Source organism: Corvus kubaryi, unplaced genomic scaffold, assembly GCF_017639235.1.
Source record: "Corvus kubaryi isolate FWS band 111438036 unplaced genomic scaffold, C.kubaryi_AGA036_p1.0 37396, whole genome shotgun sequence".
NCBI classification, from domain to species: domain Eukaryota; kingdom Metazoa; phylum Chordata; class Aves; order Passeriformes; family Corvidae; genus Corvus; species Corvus kubaryi.
This window is the reverse complement of record NW_024581135.1, coordinates 31,270,724-31,289,176: the sequence shown is the minus strand read 5'-3', so window position 1 is coordinate 31,289,176 and position 18,453 is coordinate 31,270,724. Positions and strand designations below refer to the sequence as shown.

The 18,453-nt window shown below is 38.4% G+C and overlaps 1 protein-coding gene across 10 annotated transcripts in view; it reads left to right on the top strand.

Moving 5' to 3' along the window:
* The window catches only part of GULP1 (GULP PTB domain containing engulfment adaptor 1), a 150,026-nt gene that overhangs the window by 88,240 nt on the left and 43,333 nt on the right, over positions 1 to 18,453 (top strand). The gene's annotated exons all lie outside the window — the stretch shown is intronic.

Below are 18,453 nucleotides of genomic sequence, written 5' to 3'. Positions count from 1 at the left end.
CACAGGAAAAATTAGTATTGTGAAAATACCAAACTGAGATAGGAAAGCTTAAAATTGTAATTTTACAAGGGAATGCAAAATTGAACTTCTTAGTTATTTCTGATACATTACAGTAATTAAACTTGGGGCTCATTATACCAAATATGAATAAACATGTAAATGAAATACAAAAGATTTAAAGTCTGCAACAGGTACTCTCAACAGACTTTGCTTCTTACTCTCCAGAAGATGATCTCCTTCAAATGAATAAAATTTATGAGCAATTCCAGTGTTTCTTCCTTAAATTCCATTTGTGTATAATAATTCCAAGCAGTTTAATATAATAGATAATGTTTCATTTCTTTCCTTTTTCAGGAAGAGGAACCAATAGGGCATATGTGTTTCAGTGAAATATTTTTGGTAGGTGCTAGTTAAAAAAAAAATTAACAAGAGTTAATTTAATTGGGGAAATGAGATAAAAAACAGTGGTCATGTTTGCCAATACTTTATAAACTCCAACTGAAGTGCAAAATGGTAGCTCTTGATCTGTTGTCCAGGGCTCTCACCTTCTTTAAGGTTCTGCCTGTCATCCTTTGGGCTTTTCTTTAAGCTCCATTTTCCTTGAAATTTCTGAGTACTGTGTGACGTGACTTCAGTTACAACTATGAAACATTTGCAACGCAAGTAAGTTATGGAAGCCGGAGTTTCTTGGCAGGAATCACAAATAGTTCATACCAATTAATGACATTCAGCATAGGATCTGAGAAGTAATTGGGGTCCGTCTCTCAGTAATGCAGTAAGATGTTAAAAATGTCATAGAGCCCCTTGACTACATTGAAGCCAATGTGTAATCTGGCACAGCCCTAGAGTATTCCCTATCCTGAGCAAGTTTTAGTTTTTCCTTGTATCCAAGCAGTTTGTTTCTCTCAAATAAATTGCCATCACATCCATTTATTTAGCACCCTGGCTGCTTAATTACAGTCTTTTTCATCATCTGACTTTGAGCAGTCTAATTTTCACTTCTCTCATTAAAGAAAAATGATTTTGAAACAGCTTAAGAGTTTTAGATACATATATATTTATTTTAGTAGAAAATTCTAGAATCAGTTATTTTGCACATTGATAAAATATCTAACAACTATTATCTGGATTGAAAATACAAAACTGCAAAAGATTTAGCTCATTGTTGAACTTTGAAACACCCTCAATTTTAGGAAGGGGGAGTGTCCTATGTATGCTTGAATGTTGGGGTTGTCCCTTGGCTGTTCTGTGTTTGGATTAGGATTTGCTTTGGGAGTTGAAATGGAAGAATCTAGTGTAATATAAGTTGGAAGGGTCCTCTGGAGATGATCTGGTTGATTCCCATCAAAGAAATTATTTCTAAGCCAGGTGATACAAAACAGAACCTTATGCAATTGAGCTTTAAATGCCACTAAAGGCAGAGATTCAGAGCCTCTCATCAGCCAGTTCCAGGACATACTCCCTACCATTCTGACTTTTTTTTTTCCCTTATTTCTAGTAATAATTTTCTGCAGCTTGTGACTCCCAGCCTTACACACACATGCACACGTATACACCAGACTCATCACCTTCAGGCTGAACAAGTGCAGCTCCGTGTCTCCTGACCATCACCTTCCCTGTCACATTCCTCACCACTTTCAACCCCAGCTGAGGTTTGGCTTTTCTAAATTCATCATTGCATGCCTGGAAAATACATCTGTATTCCTTCTATGTTGCCTGTCTCATGTCCCCCTTCCACACCCTCTCCTTGTATCTGTGCCAGCTGTAGCTGGATGCTCAGTCAGCTGTTCAGGGATGCAGGAATGCTTTCGGGAATTACGAAGTCTAGCTGATTGCTGCCTGTCCCATGGCTTTAAGAGAAAAGGTGATGTTGGTGTCTTACTAAGAGGCTTCAATGACCATAACAGTTGGTCTAGTAACCTTTCACACTAAGTCAGGCTTAGTTTAAGCTTCCAAGTGTGAATGCAGCTTAAGGGAAACAATAGAACTACCGGGGCTTAATTTACCCTGCAGGGCCTAAAGAGTATCCCTGTTGGGGAGCCCATACAGAGAATTGCTGAATGTTGCTGCTTACGCAGAGCTGGTCTCTTCGTGGCAGAGGGCTGTGCTCAGCTTTAGGAACTAGGATTCTGAAGTTTCTGGAGCACAGGTATTTCCAGGTTCCTCACTTTGTTTAGATATGGGGAAGAATCAGGCCTAGGTGTAATTTTAAGCCTTCTGTTTTGTTTTACTTCAAGAATGGGTTGTTGTTGCTCTATTTCATCTTAGAATCAGTTGCAGAGGGGTTGGAATGTGAAACTCCTGGAATTGATATGACTTCTGGATTATGGGGCACATAGTTTATATATGTATGGTAAGCTTCTTTCTGGCTCAAAGCTTTTTGCAACCTTTTACTACAAGATTTGATTTCCTAAGTATGTATATTGTTTTGGTTAAGTTTGAAAATCCACGGCAGGGGATTCTGTGGTATTGATTTCTCTGGCATGGAAGACTTGTGTGGATGGTAGGATTAACAGAGCACACTGGTGAAGAACAGAGTACTTGAGACCCAACCTGTGGCAGGTACATTCTTTACATTATTTTTGTTGTATAAATTATTATTCTTTATGTAGATTATTATTATTATTATTATTAGCTTATTCTTCTAAATTGTGATTCTCGGTGTAGAAAGCTGTTTGTTGGAATGTAGAACAGTCATGTGTTCAAGTGTTAATCCAAAAAGTTCTGAAAGTAGAATATATTTGTTTTTATAGAAAGTGCAAGTGGAAGTTTTTCTGTAGTAGTAATAGCAACTCTCAACAGCAATGCATAATATGGCATTTGGAGAACAAGTCCTGTGAGGAGCTGCTGAGGGAGCCCCAGATGCTCCCCAGCTGTTTAGCCTGGAGAAAAGGAGGCTGAGGGAAGACCTTATTGCTCTCTACATGTACCTGAAAAGAAGTTGTTGACAGGTGGGGGTTGGTGTCTTCTCTAAGGTAACAAGTGACAGGACAAAGGGAATTGGCCTCAAGTTGTGCCAGGGGAGATTTAGGTTGGATATTAGGCAAACTTTCTTCACTGAAAGGGTGGTGATGCATTGGAACAGGCTTTCTAGGGAAGTGGTGGAATCACCAGCCCTGAAAGTGTTCAAAAAAACATGTGGATGTGGCACTTAGGGACATGGTTTAGCAGTGAACATGGCAGTGCTGGGTTAACAGTTGCATGCAATGATCTTAGAGGCCCTTTTCAGCCTAAATGATTCTATGATTTAGTATTGAACACAGCATCTGAAGCATATTTCTAAAGACACCGTGTTAACTACAAGTTTAAAAGTATGTTTTGAACAGTTGCATCACTGGCCTTCCCTGGCAATGTCTCCAAAGAGGTGAGCAATGAGATTGTTGAGACAAAATCTCAAATCATTAGAAGCTTTGTAGCAGCTTTTACAATGTCATTTTCCTATTCTTCAGAGAAAGACTAAGTTAGTATTTGAGTATTAATCTTCACTTTATTGTGATGCTCTGAGTCATGAGTTCCTCAGGCCTGGATAAGAGCAGGCACTCACTGACTAAGGAGCAGTGAGTGATCTGTCTGTTCAAGACAACTAAGTAAGACTCAGAGGTCTGTCGAGTCAGAATTAACAAAGCAAAAAAGAGTGTACAAAGACCTTAGGGCCAACAAAGATTTACTCAACCCTCTACATCTGTCTTTGTTCCTTCTCTGTTGCTCATATATATTCCCTTGCCTCTCCTTAAGCCTGCTTGAAACTGCCAATTAGCCTAATTAGCATGTCCTCCGGGATTCCCCCTGCAGCTCTATTTCCATGAGAGCTGTCAGCTGTGGGAATGTGAGGTTGCTTTAAGAAAGCCTTTCAGGCTCTGCACTGTCAAGTATCAAGTGAGTTGCATGTCTGACACTGGAATTAATAGGCTGTAGGGTTCAAACATCTGGATTATTGTACTCGTGGGCTAGGTGGCCCACAGCTGTTTATAGATTGGCTTGCTTTAAATTAAATCAGGCCTGCAGATGAATTACTCCTTCCTATCTCCCATATTTGTTCTCAGCCTTTCTATAAACTAGAAACAGAGCTGGTTTGTAGAAAATAAGAGAATGGCACAAGATTTTTAACAGAAACTTCTACAAGGAGATCCAATTTTAAAAACAAAAACAAGACTACAGGAATCTCTCCAACAGCCAGGCTGTTCACCATTCAGGTAAAGTTTCACATATGCTGATCTCCATGAGGATTCATTCTCAATAAACCATCAGACAAACCACCAGCTGCAGTCTCTGACTTTATTAACTTTAATAAAATAGGAATGTACACTAGACAGCTGTGGATCCTGGACTGCAGTGAATATTTCTCTCAGAAATGCCTCCTTCAGATTACTCTGGCTCGGAAAGTGTCAAACCAATCTCGGCCTGTTTTAAAAAGCATCTTGAACTTTGAACAGGAGCATATTAGGTGTAACTTAATAGAGGAACTAATAATTTCTGGTTTGGAACGTAGCAAAGAAGAAATATTTGCTTTAAGTAATATATAAAGTTTTGTTGAAATGTTTTGCATTTTCACTAGGAATTATTATTTGCCCCTAAAAGAGAGTGATGGGTTATATTGGCCTAAACCCTCATTTTTTTTCTTCTGTATTTCCATAGCTAATATTCTCTTCATTCTGAACCTTTAAGGGAAGTTCCTATTGTTCTTTAAGGCAGTTCCTATTGTTTTGCAAGTAGTTTTTCAATTTGTTGCTGTAGTATTACTGAAAAGAGGGAAAATGTAGAAACAAGGATGTCCATCAAATCTTTGAAATGTGTGGAACCAAGGGTTGCTTTTGAAGGAGCAGACAACTTGAAGCATGAAATAGAGAGGTCCCTAAACCCTATCTTGTACTATTGCTGTAGCTCCCAATGCTTCTGAGTAGGGAGAAACTAGGAGGACAGATAAGTAACTCAACAATTCATGTTAATTAGCACTAAAAGATTAGGTAGGAGGGAAATCTTGTATACTCATAAATACAGGTTAATTGTGGAAAAATCTATTCAAATCAGGAATGTGTAGGTCTTCTTAAGTCAGAATTTAGAGGCCATATCCCAGCTTGCACTTTATGAGGCATCGAGGACCTGAAATTTTTAAAGGCAAACACATTCTCAAAATGAAAAAGCATTCTCCAAAATTGCATGTGCATACTTAATGTTCAAATCTTAAAAGCTTTAAAACTAGCTATGGGTTTGGGGGTTGAGTTTTGGGTTTTGAAGAGAAGCAGGTGGGAAAGTTGGACCTCTTCATATGTTTTTTTATCTTCAAAATCTGCTGAAGCATTCTGAGTATGTGCTGTGCAACAGAGCACTCTGTTAATTTTGTACTGGTTATAGCTTTTTATTCGTGTTAGTGTTTACTGTTTGACGTGTATGAGGAAGAATAGGATCGATGTTTTATATTGATTTTCATCAGTAACACTCAGAGGTACTAAATGAAACTGTGCTCTGCATTTCCAAGGGGTTACTGCAATTTATCAAAGTTCATTAGATCATAAATTCTTTGAAGCTAAGGGCTATCTTTTTGATGTTTGTACAGCCTCTAGAATAATGAGAAGGAGGCTGTAGGTGCTAGCCTGATGCAAATAGTCATAGATCAGAGCTCAGAATAAGTAGGCAACAGAAGACCTTGGACTTCTCTCATGAGCTTTCTTCTCAGTTGGGATAATTAAATGATAATGCAGATAAGAAATGAGTGACTTATCCTCAGCTTAAAGATAAGGAACTGAGGTAATATTGAAGGTTTTCCACATATCTGCCCCAAATCTCTGTTCTCAAATCAGACCCCAAATTTTGAACTCTGCTTCCATGCCTTGAGCTCAAGATTAAATGTCTTCTAAATACCTGCTCTCTTAGTGAAAAGGTTTAGGTTGCTATTTAGGGAAGACTCCAAATCCTTATATGAAGGATTTTAAAATACAGTTTTCTGATCTGTGTTCACCTAATGGTATGAGTATCACTATAATGACCTCAACTAGATTAATTTTACCACTTCAGCACCAGATTGGGATCTTTTATTGAAAGACATAATGGTTTTTATGAAGTAAGAGGTGAAAGCCAGTATTTTTGTTGGATTAATTGCCATTGTAAAATAATTTACAGATTACTTTCCTTTTCAGTTATGTTCTCTTAAACAGTTCATCCAAGATGTCCATCTCATCTGCTGGTGGATCTAAGGTCATGATAATGGTGGTTTAATTTAATATCTGATGTTGTCAGGCTGAAATAGTTGCTATGAAATATTATTGCATTTTGCTAAAATAATCAATCTAATAAGAAAATTCAGTTTTCTAATTTGTACTGTTCAGTGGGAAGAATATTTCCTGTGTTTAAGTAGTTGCTCTGCACATTTGTTAAATGATAACATAAAGAGGCAGTTCTTTCTGTTCCAAATATTATTTTAAAATAAATGACTCATCCTAGCCAGCTTTTGAAAAAAAACTCTGTTATTGATATTCTTCAAGTGCCTGAAGGCCAGGTGTTGAATTATGGTGATCACATCTATTTTATAGCTGTCTTGCATGAGTGATGATGTGTAAAAAAGAGAGCTTCTTCTAAAAAACAGATTAACAAGAGAGAATATAGAAAGGCTCATAAAACAGAAATCATCACAGAGAAGACACTTCCCATTCCCTGGAGGAAAAGTGAAAGATCCAGTACAGCTAAACCAGTGTAAGAAGTGCTTTTCTTGTTGAGGCCCATTGCCTGAGTAGTACTTGTTTCCAGAATCTGTGATGGAATTGAAGAGGAGGGGTTCAGAGTAGGGTTTGATTCTGTGCAGCAGGACATTCACAGACAGTGAGGCAGATGTATGTTAAGAGTACATTCCCAGCCATGGAAAGAAACATTTCCAAGATGTTTGTGTTTTCCCGTAAAAATCTTGAATGTAGTTCCCAAAAGTCCTTGAACAGCTTATGTTGTGCTGTGGTCAAGAACCCGTAGTAGATGAAAATGCTGTCAAACTGCTGTGGTTGAAGTGCCATTTCCTCTCCAGCCTTTGCCCTTGGCTCTCTTTCTCAGTTTGCCTCCCAGCTGTGCTGTCTTGTTGCTATTGCCCCTTTTCAGTCTGGGTAATCAAAGCACCCAGAACCAGTGCAGGTTACCTGTCCTTTTTCTTTTATTCCAAGGTACCCACTTAAAGGTATTTTGTCAGAACTTCAAACGTGATGCAGTTTTAAGGGCATGGCTACTGCTCTGCTTTGTCCTCTGTGTTTTTATCTGCTGCATGGACCTTCTCTCTCTGCGGAATTAGTTCCTTCCACAAGTAACTATTTGATTTTGACTTGGCTATCTCAGTCAAATATTCTCTGAAAATTTCTGAGGGTATTCTGTGAATATAACAACTCGGAAAGACATCTATATGTGTCATTTGTATAAAATTACCAACACATTTAAAGAAGTAGATGGAGCTTAGGAAGTAGTTTCTAGGAGCAAGGAAAAGCAATTCCTTTTTAGTTGAACACAGACATTTTCTTGTCCACTTTTATCAAAATGCTGGTATTAATTTCTGTGAATATAGCATTTAATTTAGCATATTCTTGTAGATTATCCATGTGATTGTGGATTACACTTTGCATACTGACTCAACATATTTTCCCACTGAAGTTACTTTACTAATAAAACATTAGGCTTATTCTTTCTTTACAAATTAAGTGGTTCTCTGTATAGGAAATCTACAGTTTAGGAAAAAACCAACCAACCAAAGAAAAAACAACAACAAAGGTGTTTCACACTTCATATTCCTGTCCTTTAATACTCCTCAGCACCTGTATCTGTCCTCTGGTGTCAATTATCTTGCCCACAGAATGTATGTATACTACAATACTAGAATTTAAAGACCAGATGATCTTTGGTGACAATAGATTAAAAAAATAAATTGAGACTATGTTCAAAATTTGGTTCCTTGAAAAGGCTACCAAAATTTGTATCATATTTCTGAGCTGCTAAAGCTCTAGCTACATACATTCATTGCTCTTTGTTTAGAACAGCTCTTTTCTGGTGTGCTGCTTGTCCTCTGTTTGACAGCACATTGATTCTCTGAATCAAGAATTAAATCAGGAGTCATTTATTCTAATTATGGTGCAGTAAGCTTTGCAGTATTAAAAGTCCTGATTCAGATGCAGTGCAGTGTCCTTAAAATAGGCAATTTCTTATTTCACATTAAACTGGAAAAGGTCTTTAATAAACTGAGAGTCATGGACAATAGTTATTTGTTCCTATTACTGAGGCTATTTGTGTTGGAATGAAGATTTTGTTCCTAACTGTGACTTCTGGTTTTTGTCGCACAGGGAATTCCTGTTTCTGTGTTTATAATGTCACTGCATGTTGCCATGGGGAAAGTGTGATAGTACAAGTTCAGTATTATGTTAGTCAAGAACAAGGGAGATAGATACTAGATCAAAATAAACTTTAACCACAAAATGGGAAACGTCTGTGGAATGTCATCTTTGCTTTTATGAGATATTTTCGTGTTTTCCAGTACAAAAGAATAACTTCAATACTTTTTATTTTTATTTATTAATATGTATATACACTATGTATATGTATATAAATCCATCACAATTTTTTCCAGAAACAGTAGAATTTATTTGCATTGAACAGAGGAAGACTATAATAGTTTTGTGTCCAGCTTCAGTTGCTACAGGCTGAATGCTCAGAATTTCACAATCCCACCTTGAGCTGGCACATGGAAACTCCTGGCTGGTCTTGTACTTGTTGTTATGAAAGAAAGAATCTGAAGCCTGTGCTCAGAGCCCTTCCTAATGATGAACTCATCTGGGAAACATCTCTTGGAAGGAGCAGCTGCTCTTGTGTGGTGTCATGGCCTGTTTGCTCCCCTGGCTCAGAGGTGCACCCCAAAAGTTCTGCATGCATCAAAATGCCCCCAGTTTTAGAAAGCTTCACCTTATTGGTAGAGCAGAGTGGTTTTGCCAGTTTTATGAATTAAGGTAGCTTTTGTTATCACATGCTTGGCAGCGTATCTTGGCTCTTCATAAGGGCTTTTTGTTTCTCAGTTCAGTTTTCACTCTTCTTGGGGAGGTTTTGTTTGATAGGCCTAATATTTCTAACAGGACAAAAAGTCAGCAGGACAGATGGAGCTTAACAGAGTTCAAGCTTCAGCTTGCTATATTTTGTAAAAAACAGTGAGATAGTTGCAGGATGCTAATACAGAGCTGACCAGTAGGTGCTGCATTCAAAGGAACAGTGGGGTTATGAAAACCAGGGTGTTAATTCAGCAGGGCCAGATAGTCAGCAGCTAGGACAGCAGCTCTGGATGATTTATGCCGGGTGTTCACGTTGCTGTGAGAATAGCAGCACCCGGGATCTTCATCTTGCTGTTCCTTCAATTGTAACATTTTACTGGAGAAGGGTGTGTTTTTTGAGGGGCCAGTGGATGTGGAAATCTGCCCTTTCCATAAGGGAGTGCTGAAGAAGATGATCTTTAACCTCAGCTTGGGTAGAGTAGTGGGTTTACACAAGTAGTAACAATTAAATGCTTTCTCATACAGCAGTGCAGTGAAGTTCCTACTGAATGGCCAGTGTTGCTGGCTGGCATCTGCAGAGGTTAAGGGGGAAGTGAAGCAAACAGGCCTCTGTGTTCTGAAGTTTCCAACACTACATTTCACATCTGTACAAAGAATGTAGGAGTTGTTGCAATTTTGTCTTATGTTAAGGTAAATTAAATCACTGCATTGGCATCTGGCTCATGAAAACAAAAAGAAAAAAAGCAGCAAATTATATCAAATTTGTTATATTAAGATATCTGAAAATATCTAGGACTTAATGAAAAATAGTGGTTTAGTACATTTAAGGGCCTAGTTTGGCTTTACAATTTTCATGAAGAAATGATGCTTGAGTTAAATCCAATTGCTGTGGTGCAGAACTAAATCTGTCTAATTATGGACTTGTAAAGCTGAAAAATCTGTCCACTCTGTTATTATTTGCTTCTGAAGCTGAAAATTTGATGTATAAAACAGTGAATATGAATTATTTTTAGGTGGCTTTCTTCAGTGAAGGTAAATTAAACCTTTTTTTACTGGAAACAATCCAGTCAGGAATATAAATTTTCTAAATTGAGGCATGCTAGCAGTGGGATGTGTCTTCAGTGTGTATCAGAGGCTTTTCACGTCTGAATACCCTTTCTAAAGGAAGTGTCAGGTTTGGTAATTAGGTTTGTTTGTCCTGTCTTGATACAGAAAGGTTCTTGTGCACGCCTTCATTGAATATTGGTTCAGCAGTGAAAATCCTTACAGAATGAAAGGTATGCTGTATTTTAACACTGACCAGTCAGTTTAGAGCTGGCAGTTCTTAATTCTTGGAGGTCACAAACTAAATGGAATCTAAACTAATATGAGAGTAACAGCAGAGGGTTGCAGGAGCCAGCAAGGATGTTATTGAGCATCTGTAGTGGGATGGCTCAGTCATTTTCCATGCAAGTCGGAAGCAATTCAGGCCACATACAGGGTCAAGCCAGATCACATTAGTCAATACTATGCTCACTTGGGTGTTCTCCTGTTAGTTATCCTTAAACTTCCAGGCAGTATCCAGATATGCCACAGGAGGCTCTGCAGAGTTGATGAGCAGTGGCAGAGAAACAGAAGACAGTGATTTGATGCCACTGTTTGGTGTTAAGTGTCAATAGTTTGTGAATTGAAGCAAAAGAGCTGTAATAACTTGAGGATGGTGCCTTTGGGTTACTCCCAAAGGAGTAAAAGGATCTGACAGTTTCTCTTACCTACCAAAAAAAAATAATTGGTTCACATGTGTAAAAAGCCAAAACTGGAAACACAGAGTATGTCCAAATTTAAGCACAATAGATATATTTGGAAATGTGTCATTCTTTAATTTACTCCTTCATTTTTTCCAACCTCTGAGCACAGGATTCTTGCATGTGAAGGCTAAAGAACACTGTACCACACATGAGGAAAGAATGATCAAAAGAACCTGTGTGACCCAGTCTCAGCCAGGGAATATATGATGAGAAATCGTTTTCCAGTGATGAATTTGCTCTCACTGCCATTTTCTCCTGCCCTTGTTTATTGCATGCCAAATGTTATCCTTGATTTTATTTATCAGCTATGAGAAGTACACCTGGGATTAAAAAAGAAAACAGGCCTTCAGCATGATATACTGCTAGTATTAGCTCTGCTTTTGTGCACGGGCAAAATGTTCCCTTTTTAAGCCCTTTTCCAAAACATCAAAGTTTTTAAAGAATTTTCTAGAAGTGACTTTAGCTTGTTGGCCTTTTTTGCTCCGAGCTGGAATATCCCTAAGACATATCCCTATTACCCTCCTGCTGCTGCTTCCTCACTCAGAGTGGGAGTGAAGGGTCAGCTCCAGGTAACAAGTGTGCGGAGCAGAGCCAGGGGAACGTTCTTTCCTGGTCAGTGCCTCAGGTGGGAGTCAGTCTGGGGGCAGCTATGCTGTTCTCAGCCTGTGCCTGCAGGCTGGGTAGCTGCAGGGTGGCTGATGCTGGTATGTGCAATGGGAGGTCAGGGTCCACCCCCTTCACCACCCCAGCTCCTCTCTAATCTTCAGGTTCAGTCTGACAGCTCTTCAGGGCATGGTTCAGTTTGAGACGTGCTTCTGAAGTGCTGGGGAGATTGAAGGACTGGAGAAATGCTGAGTGTTTTCTCTTGTATAACTGGTGTTTTCTGTAGTGACAGTCTTGACAAGGTACATGTGTTACCTTTTCTACTCTTTCTGTATTTCAACCTGCTCTTATCTCCCTTGTGCTGGTTCTAGCTGTATTAGCATTATTTTATCTTTAGAATTAGATGGTTTAATGCAGAGCACAGCTTTGATAAGTGTGTTGCAATCTGATTTGATTTTTGATTTTATCCTTGTTGATATCCCCCCTAGCATGTGACCACACTGATCTCTCTGGAGAAGATTTAAGTTTTGATCATTTACCAAGTGTGTCTTAAAGTCTTCTGACATTCTGCTTTACAAAAAAGCTGCTTTTGGTAATAGAAATGTATAATCCTATTGTATTTTTCTTTTTCTGTGCCATTCTCCCTTCTGGCTGCAGTGGGACTTGAGGGGGAATGTGATCTGGTGTAATTATTCCATTCTTTGGCCTTTAGGGTTACACTGGGCTAGATTCAGCTCCATTGGACCACACATCAGATTTCTTCCAGTCAGCAGCTGCATAATTTCTCTTCTTACCATATCTGGACATGGGTTAGAAAACAGATCTAGACAGGCTTAGGGCTGCCACATGTCCTCAGTTTCTCAGGTATTTTTGCCAGAATATTTCTATGTATTCCCGTTTCCAGACATTTGGGCAGAAGCCACATCCAGGTGAGGTGCACCACTCCAGGGAAATGTCTGTTGTCTCAGTCTGTCTGCTGTTGAGCATTAGTTATCAAATAATGTTCTTTGTTATTTATTAATAGATCCAGACTGAAAGACTGAAATGACTGCTTGTACCTTTGATGGTGGAGAGCTCATAATTAGTGCACTTATAGAGAATAGAAGAAAGTACAAATTAAACCAGTGGGGCTCTCTGCACCTAATTATTTTATGATCCTTTCTCTATAGCTATCTTTTTTCTCCCCAAACATTTCAATAACTTATTAAATTGATTTTTTCTTTCTTCATATCTTAATTACAGTAAATATTTTCTGTTGATGGATTAAATACCTGGTAATATTTGATTTCCATTAGATGACCCTTTTTTTTTTTTTTAATGTTTTTAGCTGTACATTCATCTTCCTTTTTTGCCAATAGTGCTTGAACACTCCCTCAAAAAATGCCTAGAATTTTTTTCCTGTGAGGGCCACCATTTGTGTCGAACATTAGATGTCAGACAAGCAGGTGATATTCAGGGAATGTGCTGATATCTGTGTCACTTTGCTGCCTCATACTCCCATGTGGTGAGCTGGATTTCTGCTTTCACTTGAGTGGCAATCTTGCCTGGGAGTTGTTTTTTCCCCAAAGGGGAAAAATCCAAACATTTAAGTGCTCTGGCAAGAACATGTATTTGTAGAGAACCAAGGAAGCAGCTGCAGGTGAGGAACTGGACTGTGGGGTGGGGAAAGAGAAGGAACCCAAAATACAAAGTGTTGTTTGTTTTATGGTCCATGCTGTCCTTGTGCTGTTTGAGTGATGGAGAAGGCTCATGAATGCAAGGCTGAGCAAAAACTCTGCCTGTGCTTATGGAGTGTTAATAGCTTAGACACTTGTTCAAAACTGGTCCCACTTCTCTTTCATTCTTGTTTCATACACCGTTCTTCTGGTGCTATCACAATGTGGATACATTTGTCTTCCTTTCATCGGTAAATCAGCATCCCTGTAGAATGGAGGAAGTGGAAGGAGCTAATTTGTCAAATGCTGGCAGCAGGTATCTACTAATTTTGCATTGCTTTTTTTCCTTTATTGTATGAGTTTGGTAAGTACTGTTTTCATATAATTCCATTTAAGTCTGCATAAAAGAGAACCTTTAATGTTCAGGAATTTCAGAGTAAAAAAGAAATGTGGCACTGTGGAAGACTGGGCTTTTTTTAAGATTGAAATGTGATGACAAAGGAAAACAGATGTTGTTTTATTATTAAAATATCCTACACTGCTCTCTACTGGAAGAGCGAAAATCTACATTAAATATTTAGAAGTGACTAAACTAAAACTATTTCTTAATCAAGAGTCAAGTTTCTTCATTTTTTTTAGTCTGGTAAAACTAACTTTTCCTAAGCATGGATAGAGGTCTTTAACCCCCCTAAGCTTTGAAGAAAAGCACCTGGATATGCTTTGCATATAAAGCCAGTAAAATGTTGAGGGTCAAAATCTAAGCTGCCAGGGGAAGAATTACTGGAGAGTTTCCTGCTAATGTCAAGAAAAAAAAGTGAACTGCTAACCTTAACAAGTCACATGACCTTACTAAGACCTGTTGGGCACATCAGAACAGCAGCAGACTTGTCAGAACTGTAAAGGATTCTGGATGCCTGAAGTTGTCTTATGTTTGAATTGACTTTTAAGTGAGCCAGCAAAGTAAAAGATTATTTACCTTTTATTTTAATAGTTTCTCCAGACAAAATACAACTTTAAAAGCCGTTTTAATAACTTCACTATGGAATTGGACCAAAAAAGATGTCGTGTTCACATTAATGTATAGGTAAATTTCACCTGCATTCTGAAAAAGATGTTCCCCACAGAGGGTCTGTCTGATAGCTTGTTGTGTAAGACAGACCTCCTGGCCATTACAGGGCTGAATTTTCTCTCTGTTGCTGTCAGTGATAAAACCTCTGTTGATTTAATATGTTGAAACAGTGTCTGTTAATTCTTTGCAGCTGCATTATCTTGCAAATCTTTGCATGTGGAGTGAACACATCTGGTTGTCTGCTAATATTATATATTAAATGGTTTGATCTGAGGTGTTTGTCTTGTATATGGCTGGCCAACAGCTTGCTTTCTTAATGGCAAACATCACTGTACATTAAAGGAACACTTAAATGGTTCTGACTGATAAGATCTGTTGGCCTCATAAGAGTTATTTCTGATTACAGACAGCTGCAAGTGAAATGAGAATTAGTAATAGATTAGAAAAATAACCTTTCATAAGTTTTGTAGGAAATATGTTTGGAAGAATGGCAGACTGCTGTAAAGAATGTGTGGTAAGGAAAATTGCTTTAGCTTGCTTTACATTATACAAAATATTAAATGTCATCTTCCAACTTCTTAAAGTATCCAACAAAAATTCAATATGATCATGATGAACTTACTCTTAATACTAAACAACACATAAATATTTGTGTCTAGTGGCGTACCTAAATTATGTATCACGTCTGTTTGAATTGGCTTATTATGCATGGAGTACACCGATCTCAAGAATAATCTTTTTGCTAGCTGCAGACAGTCGTGCGTAAACATTTTTCAGCTGTATTATTTGTTTGAGTACATTACTTATGTAAAGAACACTTAAGCATTTAATGCATTTATTAGTTTGCATTTAGGATTAATAGTGAATGATCCAAGGGGAAACAGGTATTTTCTGTTTCTCTCTTCTGCAATGAAGTGTAGGAGTTGGGTTAGCTTGGCTCACTTAGGTTTCAAATGCTGGTTGTTCTGCATGAGTTGGGTGGCAGAAGGGAACCTTAAGTGCTGAAAACAAACACTGACTTGCCAAGTTCCCACCTAAAACTCTGGATCAGTATTGCTCCCTAAAGGAGCCTGGGATTGAAAAGGGAAGTTTCCTATTTACCCCTTTTGCTTTGAAATTTTTGTTGCAGAAACTCTTCCATGATGGATACTTGTATTACTCATGCCACAGCTGGACCAAATTCTTGATATAACAAATATTTTTCTCTGTGTTTGTGTGAGATTTGGTGAGAAAAATCTGCTGAAAAGACCATAATGTAATGGCCACCTTTCCATTTCATGAGGGTGGTGAGTTAGTTGTTAGTGGCTTCCCTTAGAAATCCTGGTGGCGGCGTGTCTGCTGTGCCAGGGGTTGTACAAATGTCACAGTGACCTTGGCAGCTGAAGCCCCAGCTTTGCAAATACATCTGTTTGCTTAGCTTAACTATCATGAGTAATACCACAGTAATTGGTACCTAATATTAAGCAGAAAATGATGATAGATGACATGGAAAAGGTACAGAGCAGATAAAAAAGCAAGCAATAAAAAGCCTCTAGTTAAAATATTAGCTGTTTGTTAAACCTATATTGCATAGTCATTCTTTTGTTACAGTTAGAAAATAACCTGTCTTAGTTTGAAATTCTGTCTATTTTTTTCTCCAAACAGAGCAGTCCAATTAATAAAAATATTGGGAGTATCTCCTCTTAATTTCTGGTTTTCTTTTTATTGCTCTTACCAAGAAATAAAGAAGGGCGGTCGAGCATGAAAGCTGTATGCATGAAATGTGTAAGCAATTTGAATACACCTGAATAAAAATAAAGTACAATTGCAATTAAAAGAGATAGAAATAGACACAAACAGTGCAATCTATAGTATGGCCTTGTAATTTTTGCTTGGTATTAGCACTTAAGCTACCAATCTTTTCTGTATATCTAGATTAAACTTGTTTTACTATATTCTCCTATGCTTAACAGTTTAATATGCACAAGCTTGAATTCTGCCTCCAGTTCAAAATTGCTGAGAGCAATAGAAATTTCAGTGATGGTGCTTACTGTCAAAGCCAACACTCACCTGGAAGAGAGTCAGTGACTTACGGCAGCCTAGTGGGTTATGTTCCTTAAATGCTGATATAAGGCTCATGGTGTTTCTGTATTCTCTGAGTCTTGGTTGCTTATTTCTTTTGTAACTCGTTGAGCAAACACAATGAGTTCTTCTTCAGGTTTTGTTAGTCTTTTAAACTGCTTTTAGCAGTTCATCTTTCTGTTTAGAAGTCTACTTCTCCCTCCCCTCCATGATCATAAATGATAATTTCTGGATTGGGGAACATTACTATAAGCTTTAAAATTCAGTGGCATTTAACAGATTCCCCAGCTGTGGCAGAAGCTTAATTTGATGCTTACATTTTCCGAGGCAGTAATGTGAATTAGCATGAGGTACAAGCCCCTGGGAAAACTGTATTTGTGGAAGGTACTGTTCATGGAAAAATTGGTCTGCTGCTGGGATTTACTGAATACAGCAAAGAAACCTTGACCCTTCTTGGACTGTGAAGGGGAGGAGAGATCTGGGAGGGGAGTTACGGGGAAATTACTCTTATTTCTTTCTTAGCTGTATCAGGTTTCAGTCATCTGGATGGAAGTAAGTGAATAAAAAATGTAGGGCAACCCTGTGCCCTTCTGGAGAAGTAGCTGCAGGCAAGGCAGCATAACCTGGGGCATCTCTTTGTGTGCGTTACCCAGTTCCACCTGAGCCTGGCCCTAAATCTGTATCGAGCAGTACCAGGCTGCTTACACTGACACCGGTGCTGCCAGTTTGAAAACAGCACAAGTGTGAGGAAACAGCCGTGGATGAGGCCTCTGTCTCAGCTGGCAGCTTCTCCATGGGCAGCAGTGACCTGTGCTCTGCTCATGGAGCCTTGTCCACACCTGCAGCTGTTGTTCCTGTGTTTATGCAGGATTCCTGCTCCGTGTATCACGTACTGTGACCTGCTCACAAACTGACAGCAATTACACTTCTGCCTCTCATGTTCTGCCAGGTGTGGTGGATATAAGTATGCTTGTGTGTGGATAGCTGGTAATGCTGGTGTTTCAACCTTGCTCTTAGACTGTCATCTGACCTTACACACTGGCTTGGGGTTTCTTTGCTCACATATATTCACTCACCTTTCGCTTTTTGTCTCTGCCACGTGCAGTATCCATAATGTCCAAGAGTCATTCCTCCTTCTTTACATGCATTTTGTGCCGCTATCACTTTTCCAGGCAAGATCACCCCCTTGGTCTAAAGTCATTGGAAATGTTGAATGCAAGACATCAAATCAATAGCAGAGCCTTCTGCTTTGTTTTTCCAAACCTCTGGTCTCCTGGCTGGAGAATTGGAATAGTAGAGAATATTGACAGTAGATGTGCTGGTGTTTTGATTTACACACTGTTGTATGCAAGGTGGCACATCATATTTCAGAGTCAGTAGCAAATGTCTAATGAGGCTTCATTATTGGTGGAGCTGCACAGTTTCTTTGCAGGAGAACCTTGAACACACTGACTACACTAAACATGCTTGGAAGGTTTAATAGAACTACAATCTTCAGAGTTACTCTGTTGAAATTGTCTGTATCTTGGCAAATTTAAATTCCTTTTGAAGTGGCTCGGACTTAAAAATTGTATACGCCTCTGTGTGCCATGGTACACAGAAAACTGTACTTTGGAAAAAAGGGAGGTTGTTATTTTCCTAGCCTTATTTTAGCATATACATGTACATGGCGTGACTTAACTGTACTTCAGTGTGAAAATTGGGCAATTGAAAATGAATTAGTGTATTACACAGATGGGTTTCAGGCAGACTTATCATACCTTTTGTAACAGTACAGTAAAAGGCAAGTGTGACTGTACAGAACATAAAAGCATCTCAGTGTACAAATAAAGAAATTATAAGGTCCCTTTGGAATATTATACTTTAGATATGAAAAGACACATGTTTGGTTTTCATTAAAACCTGACTTGGTAAAAATATGAACTGTCATAGAAACTACTTGAATATGACTCTTGTTTTACGTAAGCTGGAGCCTAGTTCCTGTACATCTATGAAATTACTATCCAAGCAGCTCTGAGAGGAAAATCTGTGCTTTTAATTTGTCTTACATCTTGTGTGAACATTTTAGTGGCATAGTCTAGATGATTGGCTCATGTTGATCCATGGGTAGTATCTTCTATCAGTAGTTTTTATTCATTTTTTCATTATTTTCTAAAACAATTTATTAGCTAAGTGGCAATTTCCCTGTGGAAAAAGGTAGTTTAACCTCTAATTTACAGATTTTTATAGGATGTTCTTTTAAAGTCAATTTTGATAATGGTAATGTTAGTTTAGAATTT